General features: G+C 40.8%; 1 pseudogene; it reads right to left on the reverse strand.

The window, feature by feature from the left end:
• Window positions 1–1,409: 1,409 nt before the first annotated feature.
• LOC131479840 (small ribosomal subunit protein uS10-like) lies at window positions 1,410–4,805 on the reverse strand (annotated as a pseudogene).
• Between the last annotated feature and the right edge of the window lie 14,844 nt (window positions 4,806–19,649).

The following is a 19,649-nucleotide window of genomic DNA, read 5'->3' on the forward strand; positions in this document are numbered from 1 at the left end:
GCATGCAAGGTGAGGACTGTAGCCACCAGGCTACTGCGCTGCGTCCTGTTTTAAGCTGCTTTTCAATTCTATCACAATTATTCTGAATCTTGATTCTGATACTTTCCTCCAGTTTCCATTTGCAAATTTAACTAATACGAATGTTTAATTTTTATGGGCGGTTGCATGGGGTTCTGTGGTAACTTGTAAAAGGCCTTGTTCCAGGTAGATACGCGAATGCTGTGAGAAGTAGTTTTTGACTCTGTTTATACAGTTATTTTGGGTTCCACATCATCAAACCATCAGAAATATCATGGCACATTCTTCTGACTGAGCAACCCTCTGGCTCTATGGAAACAGTCTATCAGGCTTGCTTATGTAATCTACTTTTAGGAAATGATTGCTGTCTTATTGTGATTTTTCCTCTTTTGTTTATAAAAGTAATACATAGCTACTTGTCAATACATTTTTTTAAAAGATTTATTCATTTTATTACAGCCAGATATATACAGAGGAGAGACAGAGAGGAAGATCTTCCGTCCGATGATTCACTCCCCAAGTGAGCCGCAACGGGCCGATGCGCGCCGATCCAAAGCCGGGAACCTGGAACCTCTTCCGGGTCTCCCACGTGGGTGCAGTGTCCCAATGCATTGGGCCGTCCTCAACTGCTTTCCCAGGCCACAGGCAGGGAGCTGGATGGGAAGTGGAGCTGCCGGGATAAGAACCGGCGCCCCTATGGGATCCCGGGGCTTTCAAGGCGAGGACTTTAGCCGCTAGGCCACGCCGCCGGGCCTTTGTCAATACATTTGTAAAACATATATGTAAGTAAAAAATTAGTCATGGAAACTCTCACCAAGGCTCAACATAAGAGTTTTACTTATTTCTGTTCAGCTGGCTTTCTCTCCATCTCTGCTCCACCCTGACCCCAGTCCCAGTTCCCCATAGTCACTAAATAATCCTCTCAGCTATTCAATCCTAGTCTTCCTCTCCCCCAGAAAAAAGCTGGAGAATTTTAACACATTAGGGTTAAACATAACGAAATTCATTGTTAAACAAAAATGCATTGTGGGTATCCTTGTAGAGTGACTGTTCTTGAAACAGTCAGAGGAAGTCAAGGAGGGCCGAGATGTGAGCTCCAGAGTTAGCCAGCCAAGAGCAGCCGGAGATGAGGGGAACACAGCTGTAGCCAGTGCGAGTTCCACCTGTCACCTGCACCAGTAACTATGCCTCTGTCAAGGCAGCCCCGCCCCCTCCCCCTCTCCCCCCGGGACTGCTGGTCTCCAATGGAAGCTAGCAGACAACGCAGCCAGCCAATTGTCTTCTGTGGCCAAGTTTTTCTTTTCTTTTCTTTTTCTTTCGTTTTTTCTTCCTTCCTCTTTCTCTCTCTCTTTTAACAATTGACAGTCAATTTATTAAAATACTTGGCTGGCCTAGGCATCTGCAATGGTGACTTATGCTTCTGCTCTTAGTTCAACGCTGACACAAGCGATCTGCTTAACAATCTCAGAAGGCCTGTGCAGGTCAACAAGCTGCTTGTGGATTCTCAGCTGGAAGTGACCCCAGATCTTAGACCCTTCCCCATATAGTGGGTTTTTAAATTTTTTTAACATTTTATTATTATTATTATCATTTTATGATACAATTCCATAGGCTCCTGGCATTTCCCTTATCTCCTCTCCAATTCCCTCTCCCCCACCCAGTTCCTCTATATCATTACTAAAATATAGTTCTTCCTACACAGTCATATGTCCATCATTGTGGGCATGGACAATGGCAGAGAGTCCAGCATCCTATTGTCAAGATATAGTAAACAGTTTCATTGGGAGTCCATCTTTGTCTGGAAGAAGAAATGCATACTGCATTGTGTCCTCACATCTGGATATGTTAGTCTCCATTTTACAGCTACTGTACATCCCCTCAAATGAAAAGTCATAATACAAAATCAACAATAGAAAAAAAATAGAAATTTACAATGCCGTGAAGTTAAATGACACGTTACTAGATATGACAGTTTCCATTACACAGCTACTATGCATCCCCTTAAATGAAAAACCACAAAACAAAATCAACATCAGGGAGAAAAAAGAAATTAACAACACCATGAAGTTAAATAATATGATACTAAGTGACTAATGCATAGCTGAAGAAATGAAAATCAAGAAAATTCTTGAAGAAAATGATGCTACTATACAATCTAGGAGTCGTTGAATGATTTAATCAGAAGAAAGTGTTTTGAAGAGATGAAACTAACAGAAAACCACAAAACCCATGCGATATAGTTTCCGCTGATCTTTGTTGGTGAAGTGTGTTTCTTCTAGACAATAAATAGATGGTTTTTGTTTTTAATCCACTCTACTAATCTATGACGTTTGATTGAGCTTAAGCCATTTACATTCAGGGTTAATATATATGGTTGGTACTTTGGTCCTGTCATTTTAGGAATGGGTTGTTCATTGGTTTAGTCTTCTGTTGTCATTTTACTGGGATGTTCTTCCCATTTGCCTTTGGCTTTGTTTGGTGCTATTCCTCTTTTCTGTCAAGAGAACATCTTGAAGTATCATTTGTAGGGCAGGTTTGGAAGAGGCAAATTCTTTTAACTTTCCTTTACTGTAGAAAAATTTTATTTCATTTTCAAAGACAAAAGAAAGCTTTGCTGGATGTTATCCTGGGCCGACAATTTTTTTTCTTTTAGAATCTGGAATATGTCACTCCATTCTCTTCTTGCCTGTAGAGTTTCCTGTGAGAGATCTCCTGTGAGTTTAATTGCCATTCATTTATACGTCAATTGATTTTTTTCACGTGCACATTTAAGGATCTTTTCCTTATGTTCAATTGAAGAGAGCTTGAAGATCATGTGTCTTGGTGAAGATCGCTGTTGATCAAGCCTGTTGGGAGTTCTGTGCCCCTCCTGGAACTTGTTTCCCAATTCTTTCTCCAGATTAGGGAAATTTTCCTTTATTATTTCATTAAATACATTTGCAAACTCAGCTTCTCTTTCTGTACCTTCAGGGACTCCCACAACTCTTATATTTGGCCTCTTAATAGTGTCCTTCAATTCTTGGATACTTTTTTTGGCCTGATCCAGCTCTGCTTCCAGCTTTTTGTTTGCTTCCCCCTGATGACAGGAAATATCTTCCAATTCTGAGATTCTTTCTTCTGCTTGCTTCATTCTATTTTGGAGACTCTCCACTGTACTTTTAATTTGCTCTACTATGTTCTTAATTTCTGATCTATCAGCCTTGACTTGCTTTATTGCTTCCTTAAATTCTTTGAACTCTTGTATGTGCTTCTCATTGTTGATAAGAAGCTTTAAAATGAGTTTTATGAATTCTATGTGCCCCATTTTCTCGATGTCTTCTTAAGTTAACTCTGAGGTTGGCATAGGGTTTTGCTCCTTTGCAGGGGAGTTTTCAATAATATTCATTGTTCTTTTGTCTCTTCTTTTGCTCTTGGTCATTGTACTTCTGGTTAGCAGAGTCTTCTCCTTGGGGCAGGTTTCTAAGCTGCGTCACCCACAGGTCTACAATGAAATTTTACTTATTGCAGTTGGTACACAACTCTTTGCTTGCAACCACTTGTGCCACAACCTCCAGTGAGTTCCAGGTCTGGGTTCTTATGTTAGATTTCCACTGTGGTCTCCACGGCCACAGCTCCTGACTCACCACTCTCCATCTCCTGTGATACCATGCTGAGGCTGCACCATTGTCTCTGCAACCTTTCTCCCACTTTCAGTTGAAACAGGTCCTAGGATTAAAGAGACACAGGCGTCCTATATAGTTAGGTTGTTGGTGGTGCTGATCTTGTTGGAACTTGTTGGATGTTAGGTCTGGGTGCCACACGGACCTATTTTGAACCATATGATGCCAAAGTCGGTATTATTTTCCTGCGAGACCAGTGCAATCCATGGACCTCAGTGAGTTCTCGCGAGCTCAGCACATGTTGTCCCCTGCAGTCCCAAAGCTATTGCCACAGTGTACAAAATGGCACCTGACGTACCACTACTAGAGTTCTTGATCTGCTGGCCATCAGGTGTTAGGGCTACCAGACCTGTCTTGGGTGGAACCTGTAGAATGTCACGTGGCTGCAGTTCACAGAGTCACAAATGAGTTCATTCCCAGCTCAGTGTATGCTCAGTCCTTTCCCTTGCCTTTGCCTCCTTACGCAAAATGGCGCCGAATTCAGCTCTAGGGGGCTGACTGGGCTGTGAAATCCACCCTGTTCTCGCACTGTCCATTTGGGATCTGCTGCTTTGTCTCTGCTCCTGGTCAAATCAAACGGACCAGCAGGACAGACAGTTCTTTGTCTGGGTTTGCCTCCCAAGCTCCCAGTGAAAGTCCTTTCCCACCTGGTTGCTGGTGGAGTTCCAGCTGCTGGTGGAGTTCAGATCACCATTAGCTGAATGCTGCTGGAGTATCAGTCACTACAACACCACACCGTTGTGTCCGTTGCTTTCTTGTGTCTGTCAGTCTCCAGGTACCCCTCTGCTGTTGATCCGTCCTCTCCTATTTCCTGAAATATGTCCTCTCTGCTTCATCCTGATTAAATGTTTTTCTGTCCGCATAAACGTGTCCTCACCCTATTCCGCCATCTTGATTCTCTCTGCAAGGTTTTTCATATAGTGTTTTTCTTGTAGTGATTTGCAATGTCCTGGTAGGCATTCGAACTGGCTTTTTCAGCTGCAGATAGATTTTTCTCCTTTGCTCCTCTGTTCAAGTCAGCACACACCTTCTCCAGGGACTTGACATTGCGGCAGGCCATGGTGATCCTGATGCAGTGGGTGGCCACCTCTGCTCCATGCGAGTCTTGTCAGTGTCCTTAAAAGACATGACTGTGGCGTGGCATCCTGACTAGTTCCCTGTGTGAGAGCAAATAGCCGTGAGCCAGGAGCAAGAGCAGTCTAGGCTGCCCAGGGGCATGACATCATCTTCCTTAGAAAGCCAAGGTTTTTTTCTCTTAATATTTATTTTGCTTTCATTTAGTTGATAGGTACACACACAGACACACACAGGTGTCTGTCCACAACAGCGAGGGCTGGCCAGGCTGATGCCAGTAGCCTAGAACTCCACCCAGTTCTCCCACTTGGGCAATAATATCCAAGTACTTGAGTCATCATTTCTGCCTCCAGAGAAATCTACCCCTGGGCCTAGTCAATGGCTCAGTGGCTCAATCCTCACCTTGCACGTGCCAGGATCTCATATGGGCTATGTATAGTTAATGTCCTGGCTGTTCTACTTCCCATCCAGCTCCCTGCTTATGGCCTGGGAAAGCAATACAGGATGGCCCAAGGCCTTGGGACCCTGCACCCGCGTAGGAGACCTGGAAGAAGCTCCTGCCTCCTGGCTTCAGATTGGTCAGCTCTGGGTGTTGTGGCCACTTAGGAGAGTGAATCAGCAGATGGAAAATCCTTCCTCTCTGTCTTTCTTCCTGTCTGTATATCTGCCTTTCCAATAAAAATAAATAAATCTTAAAGAATAAAAATTTACCCCTATAACCAAGGTTTTGACCCTACTTGACCTAGCTCTTTCTTCAACAGACTTAAATAATATCATAAGAACAGCCGAATCAACTTGAGATCAAAGCTGTAGTATATTGACTTGATTGAGACCCCTGAGAAGTCACTGTCATCTCCACTTTAACACTGCGGAGGCTTTCTGATTCTGGCACCTGAAGCTCTGCCAAGGCAGCTGTGTGGTTTCCAACAACGTGAGTGGCTCCCAGCGCTTCCAAAGGCAGGTTATCTGTGCAGCCTGCCAAGGTTTCACCTGTGAAATCACTCTTGCACAACTCTTGGTCTTCACGCACTGAGCCCCCTGCAGGCTGGCCGCTCAGTGTCTGAACCCACAAAATCCCAGCAGTGGGCTCTGCTGGCTGTTGTATAGCTTCCCTCCCTGAACTGGCTGAAGGAAGAAGGTACAGAGATCAAAGAAGCAGGTGCACATATTTCCACACACTAAAGTGGGGTGGGAAGGAGCTGATAGAAGGGTGGTCTTAGTTGACCAAGAGCAACAGACCCCATGCCTCTGGGCAGCAGGCAGAGCTTTCTATGGTAAATTAGACAAAGTTGGCCTGCCACTAATCTGAGTACGCCTGGAGTTTCTGAAGAAACAATATCAGAGGCATGAGATGAGGGACATTCCAGGAACCTGCCTGGTAACACAGGCCCTGCAGGTTATCTTCATGACTTAAAAAAAATATATTTATTTATTTGAAAGGCAGAGTCAGAGAGAGAAAGAGAATCTTCCATCTGCTAGTTCACTCCCCAGAGGGCCACAATGGCCAGAGGTGGGCCACTGCGAAGTCATAAGACTAGAGTTTCTTCTGAGTATCCCACATGGGAAGCATTTGGCCCATCCTGGGCAGCTTTCCCAGATGCATTAGTTGGTTTATACCATAAGGTTTGGCATGGCTATTAACATGACCCATAGGGCAGAACAGTAATTATGTTCAAGATGGTTGCAGTTATGTCGAAGTGGATCCTAACACCAGCTGTGTCTTGAACTGCTGCTAAGCTCAGCTCAGTGTCTCCTCGTCACTCTCTGCTCTATTATCCACTCACGGGTTCCACAGCCCTCTTCTATAGTCCTCCTGCTGTCCCTTTCATTTGGTCTCCTGTAAGTCTGCTGGACACATCCATTATGTATTTGAGTCCCAAATGGGGATGTGGTAGAAATATTTTTGCTCAGAATGCTACTTATATCTCTCTAACTCAGAAAGAGTTTTAATTTTACACAATGATTCTCAATCCCCAGCTGTATCCTAAGTTCAAGTTTAAATTTTGATTATTTTTCACATTTGTAAATATCTTTCAAAAACATAATCTTAGCAATATTTTATTACTTTGAGCATCTTTTTTATCACATAATTAAAGGATTTTATGTGGGTTTCTGTTTTGGGAGTATTACAAATACTACTATAATATCTTAACTCTTAATTATTTTATTAATCAATAAGTTATTACCCTACAGTAAAAAAAAGCCTCACAATTGATCGTTTTAAACCAAAGGGAAGAAAAAATTTTTTGGACATATTGCCAACTCTGACAGCAAATATGGCTTCTTGCTTACCCCTTCTTTATCACTTCCAACATAGGCATTATCGTAAAAGTAAAAAGAAGTTTCAGATTTAACTGGTTTAAAAAAAAGTGACTATGCTTTATTTTTATAATTTAAAATTTCTAATGGGGCACACTTTTATTTATTTGTCATTTTTTTTTTCCAAACCGAAATGCTATGTAGCTCATTGGTTTCCTTTGATGTACCTGCAAGTTGTAAGCAAAGCTTTATTTCAAGTAGACAAGAAATGCTAGGTCAGAACCTCTAAAGTCACTCTAGAGCCTTTCTAATACCTTTGTAAAATTAAACAACAAACTATATGCATGTTTCAAAAAGTTTATAGAAAGATGGAATGAAAACTATGAGTTTATTTTAATGTAAAAATGTGCACTATGAAAAGACTGTGGATTTCATTTTCCACATCAAAATGCAGTCATAGTTTTCACTCCATTTCTCTACACTTTTTGAGGTACTTGCATGACTAGGTCAGTCATGTCTTCCCCTTATTTCTTGTGGAAATCCCCACTGGAGTGAATTGTTCACCAAAATTATGCAACTCTAATAAATATTTATACAGAACATTCCCAACACTGAAGGAATCACCATGGAATATCCAACATTGGGTAGACTCCTCTAATGGGTAAAAGCCCAACACTGGCATGGCAGTGACTAAAGAGGCATTTATTTCAAAGCATAGAGCGAAGAGCTGGGCAGCTGCCATTGGATTCTTGGGGTTTCCCAGGGGTTAGGGGAAGGGTTCCTAGAGCTAGAAGTTGGGACCAATGTGTGAATGTTCAGGTCATGCCTAGGTTCTTGGTTGGTCTACAGTGCTTACGACTCTCTTTTGATTGGTTGGTGATATTGTATTCTTTAGGGAATTTATGATAGTGAAGTGAGATTCTATTTGTGAGCTATAGGTGGTTAGCTCTGTACCTGGGGTTCCTGGAAAAGAAACATTGGAGAACTGCATCACCTAGTGATAAGAAAATAGAGACCTTGTAGGCCAACTGCAGCATTGCTTCCACCTGTATGGTTCTTTTAGCAAGTGGTGATCCGCAATTATAACGCAGGACAAAGCACTGTAAGTCCAAGAAGGGAGTCTGGGAGACAGGAGGGTACCTAGCATCTGCTTTCCAGGCATTAGTGGCTCACTTTCAATCTCAGGGCTGCCAAAGCTCGCTTTGCATAATCATGGTGAAAAAAAAATCACAGTCCAGGGACCAGCAGGATGGCTCAACTGTTTAACCCACTACCTCCAAGTGCTGGCATCATATTTGGGCACCAGTTCTTGTCCGGGTTGCTCTGTTTCCCATCCAGCTCCCTGCCTGTGGCCAGGGAAAGCAGTCGAGGACGGCCCAAAGTCTTGGGACCCTGCACCCTGCATGTGTAAGATCTGGAACAAAACAAAACAAAAAAGGAAAAGGAATTTGATTATGGTTTGAAACTCGCAACAAAGCATATCACAGTCTACCAGGGCTTCTAACACGGCACAAAGCACAGTTAGTCCCGAATGGAAAGGACTCCACATCACAGAGCTGTTTATTAACACTTCAAGCCAATTAACTGCTGATTCATTACTCAGTCACCCAATGCCGGCTCCCCACATTCCAATGCAGAGGCCATTCACGGTCTCAGGTGCTGAAGGGCAGCAGTAAATACTAAGAAAAAAAAAATCTACACTTCTGCCAAGATTCTCCTCATTCCAGTCTTACCAACCAGATCTCCTTGCGGATCAGAATGAAATCCCCGAGAGTAGTTTGCAGGCGTCTTCACTGCAGGGAGGTGGACAGCACAGCCAATGAGCCCCAAGGCACGTTCTGGGGATGCCGTCCAGGCCAGGCCTGGAGCCGGCTAGGTCGTTTATTACTGACTCCTAAAGCAACAGTTGTTCCCTAATCTTTCTTTCTTTTCACTCTTATCTACCCCCTTAGCTTCACAACTTCTCTATGGGTACACGATTTGACAGTTCAAGAGTCATCCTTTCTATCTTTGTATTTTTCAACACATGGAACTCATTACTGATGTCTTCAATATTTATATGCAGGTTCTGGTGCTACACATAGAATAAACTTGAAGCTGCAAGCTTACATGGCTTATTACACACACTCTAAGTAGGGTGCAGCCAGATGAACTGGGTGCAGATAAAAGGCGAACGGGAGAAGGAGATGGGTTGAGTGAACCTGAACCGCATTCTGCACTGCAAAAGTCCATTTCTCCGAAAGGTGGTCTGACAAAAAACCAAATATATAGGAAGCCATTTTCTAGCTTCTATACATTCTGTATTTAATGAATCTGTTTTCACAGGACCTGGCTCTAATGGAATTTTATAGCAACCAAACAATATGCTTTTTAATTAGAAGTTGTTTCTTTGTTACTCATAAAATCAGAATATTTAGAAGCCAATATTAAAGAGACCAACCTCACAATTGTCTGCAGAGAGAAAAGATTTTTTCTACTTTAAAAAACAGGAAAGAATTTTTAATAAAACATGTCGATGGACACAGGTAGCCTCCCTCAGGCTTTCCTTACTGAAATAAAAACAATTGCATGAATGCAAGGACAACAGCGTGGGAAGAAAACACGAAAACTCTGGGTGCATCCATCACCTGGCAGATTAAGAAACGCGTGGAAGAGCAAACTACCCAGGGAGGAACGCTCATCGCACAGCTGGTAAGAATAAAGTTTCAATAATGCCCGTGCAAATGCTAGATTCTGCTTTAATTATATCCTAGAAGTAATTTTTACATTTCACTCGGGCAGTGGCAATCAGCAGGGGCCATACTGCCCCCTTGGGAACGTTTTGAAAATGGAAAGTTTCTCCATCTACATAGCGACCTGGGGCGCGGCTTGCTGGCATTGAGTGAGTGCAGACAGGGAATGCTAGGTGTCCTACTGAGTGGGGGAAGCTCTTGCATAATGAATGATTGTCCCTTGTCACAAATATTTCCAACATGTTGCCAAACATTCCTGCAAGTGAAAACCTTGCAAGTTCTCTGGGCGTAGAACCTTACTCCACTTACCATATAAACCTGAAGTAGTGTTTGTATACTCCTCATATATGTTACACTTTTGGAGAACGGTAGCCAGTATACAAACTGAGGGGAAACTATTTGTTTGGAGTTCTGCTAAGAGCTGCCCATCTCCAGCTGTTAGGTATCAACAGTCCTTCCTGATTGTTTACAACTGGTTCGGCAACTAAGTCTGAGTTGATTTGAAGCTTTTTGGAAAATCATGTTACCCACATCAATACTTCCAACGATCTATAGTTGTAATTGGCACATGCAGATGAATCAAAGCATGGTGTTTACCTTCCCTCTTAAAAATGTATCCCACAGACCAGAACCCTGTAATCAGTCACAATCTTGTTAGAAACACCCCAGTTCCAAATATGGGTGACTTATATGCCCAGCAGAATCTGAGAAGAAAGAATATGGACAATAATTAAATAAAACATATTGTTTTGAATAAAAGCATTCATTTATTATTGATGTTGTGGTTTATTAACACATTTTTGTACAGAGAAAGATGTTCCATTTAATTGTAACTTACTTTCATCTCTCCTTTATTTACTGTTTACTTTTGGAATTTTGAGTTCATCTCATTTCAAGAGAATGAAGGGGATTTTATAGCGATAAGAAGGGTATATTGCCTTGATAAAGTTAGGACAGGTCTAAAGGGGAAGAAAAATATATTCCAGGGAAGATAATTTCTGTAATGAAAACACTGTATGGAAAAACTGCGTCCCTGTAATACTTTATTATAACAGCTGCTTTGACTAGAATAAAACAAAAAAAGCAGAGAGATTGTTTTTATTAAAAGCAAGAAACCTTGAAGCAAATATGTTGAAGCTAGAGGTTCACCAATTGCCACACGATTTTACTGATAAAATGTGAGGCTCCGTTTCAGATGTCAGCAGTGCTGGGCTGAAGGATACCATGATGCTTTGTAAATCACTGTGCTCAGGAATGCGTGTGAGGGTGGTTCTGGATGAGATTAGCATTCAAATCTGTAGACTGAGGAAAGTCACTCTCACCAGTTTGAACACCACCCAGTCCACAACAGACCTGAGAAGTACAAAGTGGCCGAGGAGACATGCTCTTAGCTGGGACAGCCATCCTCTCCCACTGCCGATCAGCTGTGTCAACTGTGTTCCTTGTGCTCAGACCTTGGCAACCACTGCTTGGCTGGGTTCTCCAGCCATCTGGCATGGAAGGCAACTACACTGCCGACTTTCCTGGGCCTTCAGCTTGCACACGCCACATCATGGGACCTCTCAGCCTACATAATTGCATCAGCCAGTTTGTTTGGCTTCTTTATAGAACATCAATGAATATGGACAGCATTAGAAAATCCAGATTTTAAAAATATATTTATTTTATTGGGAATGTAGATTTACAGAGATAAAATCTTTCTCTAAGATCTTCCATCCAATGGTTCACTTCCCGATGGCATGGATGGCTAGACCTGAGCTGAACTTATCTGCAGCTAAGAGCCAGGAGCTTCTTCTGAGTAGCTCACAGAGGTGCCAGATCCCAAGGCTCATCCTCCAGTTTTTCCAGGTCACAAGCAGGGAGCTGAATGAGAAGTGGAACAGCCAGGACATGAACCAGTGCCCAAATGGGATCCTGGCACCCACTGAGGAAGCTGGTGCTTACAAAAGGGGGGATTGGCAATTGAGCCATTTCACAGTTCCAGAAAGTCCAGATGTTTAAACTGTTCATTGTTTTTGGAGAAATGATGCGATTTTGTGAAAACACTTTGTATCATGAGAGGATCATTGTTACATAGCATGTGAATGTACCATGTATGTGCCAGAATTTTCAGATTTAAAGGAATTGCATTTTTGCTGTTTCATTAAAAACCTAGTGTTCCATAATTCTGTCTTCTTTATGATTAGTTCTATGGTAAATTACTTTAAAAAATTAATGTTATCCCTTTCAAATAAAAATGTTATTTTAATAAAAGTGGGAGGGTTTCTGCTTTTGAGGTAAGAATGCAGTAACCAGCAAAGATCTCCTATAGAAAGAGAAAGATAAATGTTTGCATGAACATACAAAAGCTGAGACAGTTTATCACCATCAGACCTGTCTTAAAAGAAGTGTTCAAGAAATTCTTCACATTGAAACAAAGATGCTTACAAACAAGGAGCCAGCATCACCAGGCAGAACACTCACTGGCTTGAGTAATGAACACAGCTATTATGACCATGGTGAATAAATCATTTATATCTTTACTGTGGAGACTAAAGAAAACTGTAACTACTACACTAAAATGTTAAGAGACAGGCAATATAGAAAGAGGTCAGATGTAACTCCAGAAATTAAGAAGTGGAGAGGATTGGAGCACAAATGTAGAGTAACATACTAGGATTTCTTACCTCTCTATTTTGTTATTTGTTTCTTTTCTTTTTAATGTTAAAAAGTTGTTAACATTTCTAAATGGATCCTATTGCCAAAAGAAGTATTTTTTCAGCCTCAAGAAAATCACAAAATAAAACCTATACTTAGACTTACCACAAATAAGCAAGCAATCATCTGGAGAAAATCGCTTCACCATAATTAAGTTCTTTCCCTGTAAGAAAATGGGAAAGAAAGGAACTGTATTAGGCAAGTATCAGAATGGCAGTACTAAGACCCTTCCTACAATAATTGCCTTAAATGTCAGTGGGCTATGTTCTCCTAACAAAAACCTTGGAGGGAGCAGATGGATTATAAAGGACGAATCTATGATTCTTCCAAGACAATCACTTCTTTCTAAGGAAAATGATGCAACATGATATTCTATGAAAATGGAAATCAAAAGAAAGTGGGAGTAATCGTACCATAGACTTAAAAAATTAAAAGTAGTAAAAAGAAACCAAGAAAATGATTGTGTACTGATAAGAGGGTTCATCCTGTAAGGAAGAAATAACATTTATAAATATATAGGCATATAATACTAAAGCACATAGATACAGAAAGCAAATAGCAGCAGACCTAAACAGAGAGACACACTACAATGTTATAAAAGTATGGGATTTTTTACAACAGAGAGATAATGTAGAGAGAAAGTTCCCAAAAAAACCCAGCACAAATAAATTGCATGCTAGATCAGTGGGATCTGACAGGCATCCATAGAACTTACTGGCCAACGGCTGCAGAATACAAATTCTTCTCAACAGCATATGGTACACTTTCCAGGACAGATCACATGGGAGGTCACCTAAAAGTCACAACAGACTTCAAACAACAGAAATCATATCAAGTATCTTTCCTGACCATGATGCAATCAGAATAGAAATCAACAAGAAAAAGACAAAGTGTGCAATACAGGAAATTAAACATTTATTCTGAACAATCAAAAGTTGCAGAAACCAAGGAAGTGAATAAAACATTTTTTGAAGTAAATGAAAATGCAATCAAAACATTTTCTTTGTTCTTTTTATCATTTTATTTATTTTTATTGGAAAGGCAGATCAGATTTATAGAAAGAAGGAAGAGCCAGAAAGATCTTACATCTACTGATTTACTCACCATCTGGCTGCAATGGCTGGAGCTGAGCGGGTCTGTAGTCAGAAGCCAGGAGCTTTTTCTGGGTCTCCCACAGGCATACCCAAACCTTTTGGATACAGAGAAAGCAATGGTAAGACAGTAGCTGGCAGCAAACAGTGCTTGCATAAAAAATAAACAAAAAAAAGGAAGATTTTTTTAAAAAAAAATAAATAGCAATTGCTGTACCTTAAAGAACTAGAAAACCAAGAGCAAATAAATCCAAAATAGATAGAAGGAAGAAAATAATAGGGGCTAGAATTGTGGCACAAAGGGGTTAAACTCACTCTTGCAATGTTAGTATCCCATATCAGAGTGCTGGCTTGAGTCCCCTACTATTAAAGTGGGGTTTTGAAGTTCCTTACTAATACAGCCTGGAAAGGCATCAGAAGACAGCTTAAGAAGTCTGCCCTGCCATCCATGACAGAGACCAAAATGGAGTTCTTGGCTCCTGGCTTTGATTTGACTGAGCCCTGGCTTCCTGGCTTCCTGGCTGTTTGGAGAATGAACCAACAGATGAAGATCACTTTCACTTCATCCCTTCCTCTGAACAAGATGGTTTTACTGTTGGATACAATCAAACATCTAAAAAAAGAATTAAAATCAGTTCTAAATTATTTCAAAAAATAGGAGAATGTTCTTCGTAATTCATTTTATGAGCATCATCTTGATGCCCAAACCAGACAAGGACTCAACAACAAGGACAGCAAAGATACAAAGATACAGGCCCAAACAAGGAGGAACATACATGCCCAAATGCCCGGAAATCTAATCCAACTGCACATTAAAGAGATCAGTTATGTTATGAGATACGATTATTCCCAGGAATGCAAAGAATGTTTTAACATATACAAATCAATACATGAGATATACCACATTGATAGATTGAAAGATAAAAATCATAGGATCATCTCAAAAGACTCAGAAATACCATTTGATAGCAAACAACATCCCTTCATGATAAAAATTCTGATCCCATTAGGCACAAAAGGAGCGCACCACAACATAATAAGGCCATTGAAAACAAGGCAATAGAAAGGCCAGTGCTAAGTGTTCTCATTCATACATAAAGTCTTGAAAAGCAGGTGATCTCATGGAAACTAAAAATGCTATGGTGATTAATGGTGGCTGGGGAAGAAACAGGGGGAATGGAGTAGATAAAGGTACAAAGTTTCAGCTGAAAAGGAGTAAGAAATTCTGGGGTTGTGTGATCCAGTCAGGTAGATATAAAAAGATGCAATTTATATTTGCAAAATTAACATTTGGAGATGTGGTTATTGTTTCTAACTTTTACCTCTATTCTTGAGGGACAGTGTGGTTTTTTTGTTTGTTTGTTTTTAGTTGTGAGTTGTTAAGTTCTATACCTAATGGAGTGTTAAGTGTAAGATTTTGAAGTACAACTGTAAAAATTTACAAAAGAAGAAAGAAGGAAGGGAGTAGGGTTGCCAAGAATCACCTTGTTTCTAAGTATGTACTGTGAAATACATGAACTTGGGTCACCTTATATAACTAAAGTAATTTGGGATATAAAAAACATAGGTAGTGGCAATTAACTATATATTTCTCTATTAATAAGAAACTAGAAGATAGAATTCTGAATGTTTTTACTATAAAAAAGTTAAATGCCTGAAACAAATATATTTACTGTGACTAGATATTATACAGTATGTGTGCATATGTGTAGTAGTAGTCCATCAATATGTATAAATTTATAAATGTTAAATTAAAAAAATTGAAATAAAATACCAATATGCCTGCTTGTATGAAATATTTTCTCTGAAAAAATGTGTTTTTAAAACATTTTGGGATGTATAGAATTATTGCTTTCTTGAGATAAGTTTAAACAAATTTGTTTTCAGGATCAGTACTATGCATAGCGGGTAAAACAGGCTTCTGTGTCACCAGCATCCCATCCAGGCACTAGTTTGAGTCCTGACTCCTCCACTTCCAATTCAGCTCCCTGCTGTTACGACTGCGAAAACAGGGAAAGATGGCTCATGAGCCTGGGTCTCTGTACCCACACTGGAGATCAGGAAAAAGCTCCTGCCTCTTGGCTCTGGATGGGCCCAGCTCTGGTCTTGTGGTTTTTAGGGTGTGGGGTGAAGCAGCAGATGTTTACATCTGTCTTAAATAAATGTTTGAGAGAGTAGAGAGAGTGAGTGAGCGAGCACTAGCCGATCTGTGGATCACATTCCCAAATGCCCACTAAGGCTAGAGCTGGGCAAGGTCAAAGCCTGAAGCAGTGAACTCAGACTGGATGGGTGGCAAGGTCCCAACTCTTCCATCACCTGCTGCCTCCGAGATACACACGGCCAGGAAGCTGGAATGGACAGCAGGGTCTTGAAGCAGACATTCTTGATGTGCGAGGCAGGTGTTCCTAGCAGCTTCTTAATCACCATGCCAAATAGCTTTCCTTGGAGGTAGCTTTTTTACTGGATAATTTACAGATCCTTTACAAAATTATTTTTAAATTAGACTTGTAAAATAATACCATGAACTTACAGGGAAAGGTTTCCAGCTGCTCGGGCTGCTCTACATGGGTTCTGGCAGGTGGGCTTCTCTGGGTGGCTGACACTTCAGTTAAATGCAGGGACTTGTTTCTTTGGTTTCCTTCTCTTTCTCATCATTTTCCTTCTTAGCTTTCAGGATTCAGTCTTGGCCCTTAGAGTGCTAACAGGCTCAATACGCACATTGATGTGTTTGACAGAAAACGTGCCCCTAATTTGTTTATGGTAGTACCAACAACATGCTGGGTACCTCTGTGGACCCTTTTTTGCCCTGGTAATTCATGTGGGGCATTTCTTAAATCATACATGCCCTTGATGTCCACAATATCATCTTCATTGTAGATACACAAGTGTGGGGCCACATCAGCAACTCCACGTTTGTTAATATACCTGGAGAGCATTAATTGTTTTCCTTTGCGATCATTTTCTTCGTGAGTTACTGGAAGACGGTGATTCCAGCTGAAAAAGCAACTTTACAAATTCTTTCGGAAATTCAATGCAGTTCCTTTTACAGTTCCTTTAACACAACTACAGCAACCAATTAGACTATAATTGGATTATTCTACATATATTCGTTTTAAAAATACTTTTTTGCATGTTTGCTCATGTAATGATTGTACTGGATTTGTACAAATGCTCAAATTGTTGAAATTGAGTACAATTCTAAAAGGTATGTAAACATTGAAATACTCCATAGAGATAAGTGCTGCAGCACAGTGAGCTAACCTGCGTCGGGAGACACTACATCCCATGTTGGAGTGCCCATCTGAGTCCTGGCTATTTCACTTTCCATATAGCTTCCTGTTAGTGCATCCTAGGATGTGGCAGATGATGGCTCAAGTGCTTCAGTCCCTGCTACCCATGTAGGACACCCAGCTGAAATCTCAGGTTCCGAGATTTGCCATGGCCCAGCCCTGACTGTCGGGGGACAATTAGGGAAAGAACCAGCAGAAGGTATCTCTCTCCCTCTCTCTTCAATGACTCTGCCTTCCAAGTAGATTGAAATAAAAATGTTTGATAAAAGAGAAGACACTGGGCTTGGCAGCGTGGCCTAGTGGCTAAGGTCCTCGCCTTGATCCCATATGGCCGCTGGTTCTAATCCCGGCAGCTCCACTTCCTCTCTATCTCTCCTCCTCTCAGTATATCTGACTTTGTAATGAAAATAAAATAAATCTTTAAAAAAAAAAAAAATGGTGTTCATTACCATCAGATGGAAGATCTTCCTCTCTGTCTTTCCTCCTCTGTATATCTGCTTTTCTAATAAAAATAAATAAGTAAAAAAAAAAAAAAAAAAAAAAAAGAGAAGACACTATATAGAGGTATTTTAAATAAGTGATCAGGTAAGGAGAGCCAGTTTTCTTTGAACCTGTGGATATACAGATTCTTCCTTGGGACCAGCTCTTGGGGGCCTTCCAGGCCTCCTATGGTGCTGTAGTTGGGTGTGTTGGCATTAGGGTGGGCCTTCTTGTCACATGGTAGGCAGTCCAAAAACTGACTGGAGGGAGAAGTTAAGAAATTTATAAAAGGTCCAAAAGAAGCAGAAGTGAGGATACAATTACACTCTATTCCTCATCCCCCCTTGACAATTTTGTCTCAGCCAGTGTCATTTTTCTTTTTTCTTAAGTGGTGGGTTCACTAACTACACCGTTCTGATTATTGTTATGCTGGCTGAAGACAAAAGCCATGTCCTATATTCCATGTTGCACAAGAAACATGGGGTAGGGGCAGTTATTACATCAGCATCCATAATTGGGTGGTTGTGAATAAATGCATGAAATGAATGGTGGCTACTCAGGATACTAAATAATTAGTGAACTGCTACTTAATAATTACTAGGGCATTGAGAATCGGCTGTTTGTGAATGAAGACATGAAATGAATGGTGGCTAAGTAGGAAAGTGATGGAGCCAGGAGTGATAATCCATGCAGCCTCTCACTGGATGAGAAGGGTGCCAGAGCTCACAGAATCCAACTGTAGCAGGGAAACAGCAGGAGCCAAGGGCCCACCAAAAGACTAGGAAAAATAAAACCACGCAGAAGGGAACAGTTCCCAGTTGGTAACCCCGGTCAGCACAGAGCTGTTGCTGGGCCACAACTGAGACCGACCTTATATACCCATAGCTGCCTCCTTCCTTGCCATTTGGCCCACCTGGCGTACAGGGTAGATGGAGCAGCCATGAGAACATACAGCCAGCGTCTGCTTCGAAAGGTGCTACCTGAGATTGCCCTCTTGCCGGGACTATGCCAATGAGGCAGAGGCAATGTTCTAGAAGAGAATTAAACTGTCATAAATGATGACGGATGTAATCGGGGTGAGTTGCATGGCAGTGCATAGCTAAAACGAACCATGAAGGGAATCCCTGGTATGTACGTGCTGAGAAGGCTGTTGCTCCTGGAAGTGTTACTGTAAAGGGATAAACAGGGTCACAGTTTTCACCACAGGAAAACAGGTAGGGGGCAGGAGGAGGCTATTTTGAGTAATTGGCATCAATAAGCAACAAAGATGAAGATTAGGATACGGCCTTCCTGATTATCAAGGAGATGCTGCTTGAAACAAATGTGATAGTAATCCTTTACATTTTCAAATGAAAAGATAAAACTAAATGTTATTTTTTTTCAGTATTACACAAAGCCTCTAAAATATTTATTAAAGGCTGATCCACTATTCCCACTTTTAGGAATCAATCATAGGAATTCACAGATCATGACAAAGAATGTGTATCTACTGTGCTTATTACAGCATGATGTGAAAACTGCAGAAAAGCCTGGACACAGTCAAAAGTCCACGACAGGTGAATGAGAAATAATTGGAATATTCTTCAGTCACTAAAATTATATTTTAGATGAAATTTAACATAAAAACAAATCTGTGCATATTCTGTGAGAGGAGCAGAAGTCTAAACTATTTGTTTAGCATGGTTTTTATTTTGTAGCAATCTTTTATGCACAGAAGAAAAAAATAAAAAAGAAATGTACAAGTGTTAACCGCATGTGTTTGTGGGAACTATAGGAAACTTTAAACAGAGGGTTTTTTTTCTGTTTTCCCCCAGAACTTTGTATCTTTCCAAATTATTAATATAATAATTTTAAAAATGAACATATGTTATTCTTACATTCAGGGGAAATGATAAAAAAATCAAGATTATTTAGCAAACTGGTTAAAAGCATATCGAGGTGGTATAAAATAGCATTTCTTCTCATTTTGGAAAGACTTAGGCAAAACAAATGCACAGCAATCACAGAGTCTCTGGTGAAAGAAATAATTGCATCTGAATCATTCCACTTTCAGAACTCATGTTTCGCGGTCCATACGGCATTCACTGAGATGGCATTTTCCTGTGATCCCAGGGAAGCAGACATGACGCTATTGTGAGGCCGCTTAAATAATCTCAACTCCTAATTATCCTTAACAGAAAGACCCACAGTTGCAGCTCGTGCCAAATGATTTCACAATCACTTCTGAGTGGGGAATGTAGCTGTACAGCCTGCTGCTTCTCAGACTGGAAGTGGAATAATTTCTTGGGACAAGCCTGGAAGAGTGCAGTTACTGGCGTGCATAAAACGTATCAAATCATCTGTGACTAA

Source organism: Ochotona princeps, chromosome 3, assembly GCF_030435755.1.
Source record: "Ochotona princeps isolate mOchPri1 chromosome 3, mOchPri1.hap1, whole genome shotgun sequence".
NCBI classification, from domain to species: domain Eukaryota; kingdom Metazoa; phylum Chordata; class Mammalia; order Lagomorpha; family Ochotonidae; genus Ochotona; species Ochotona princeps.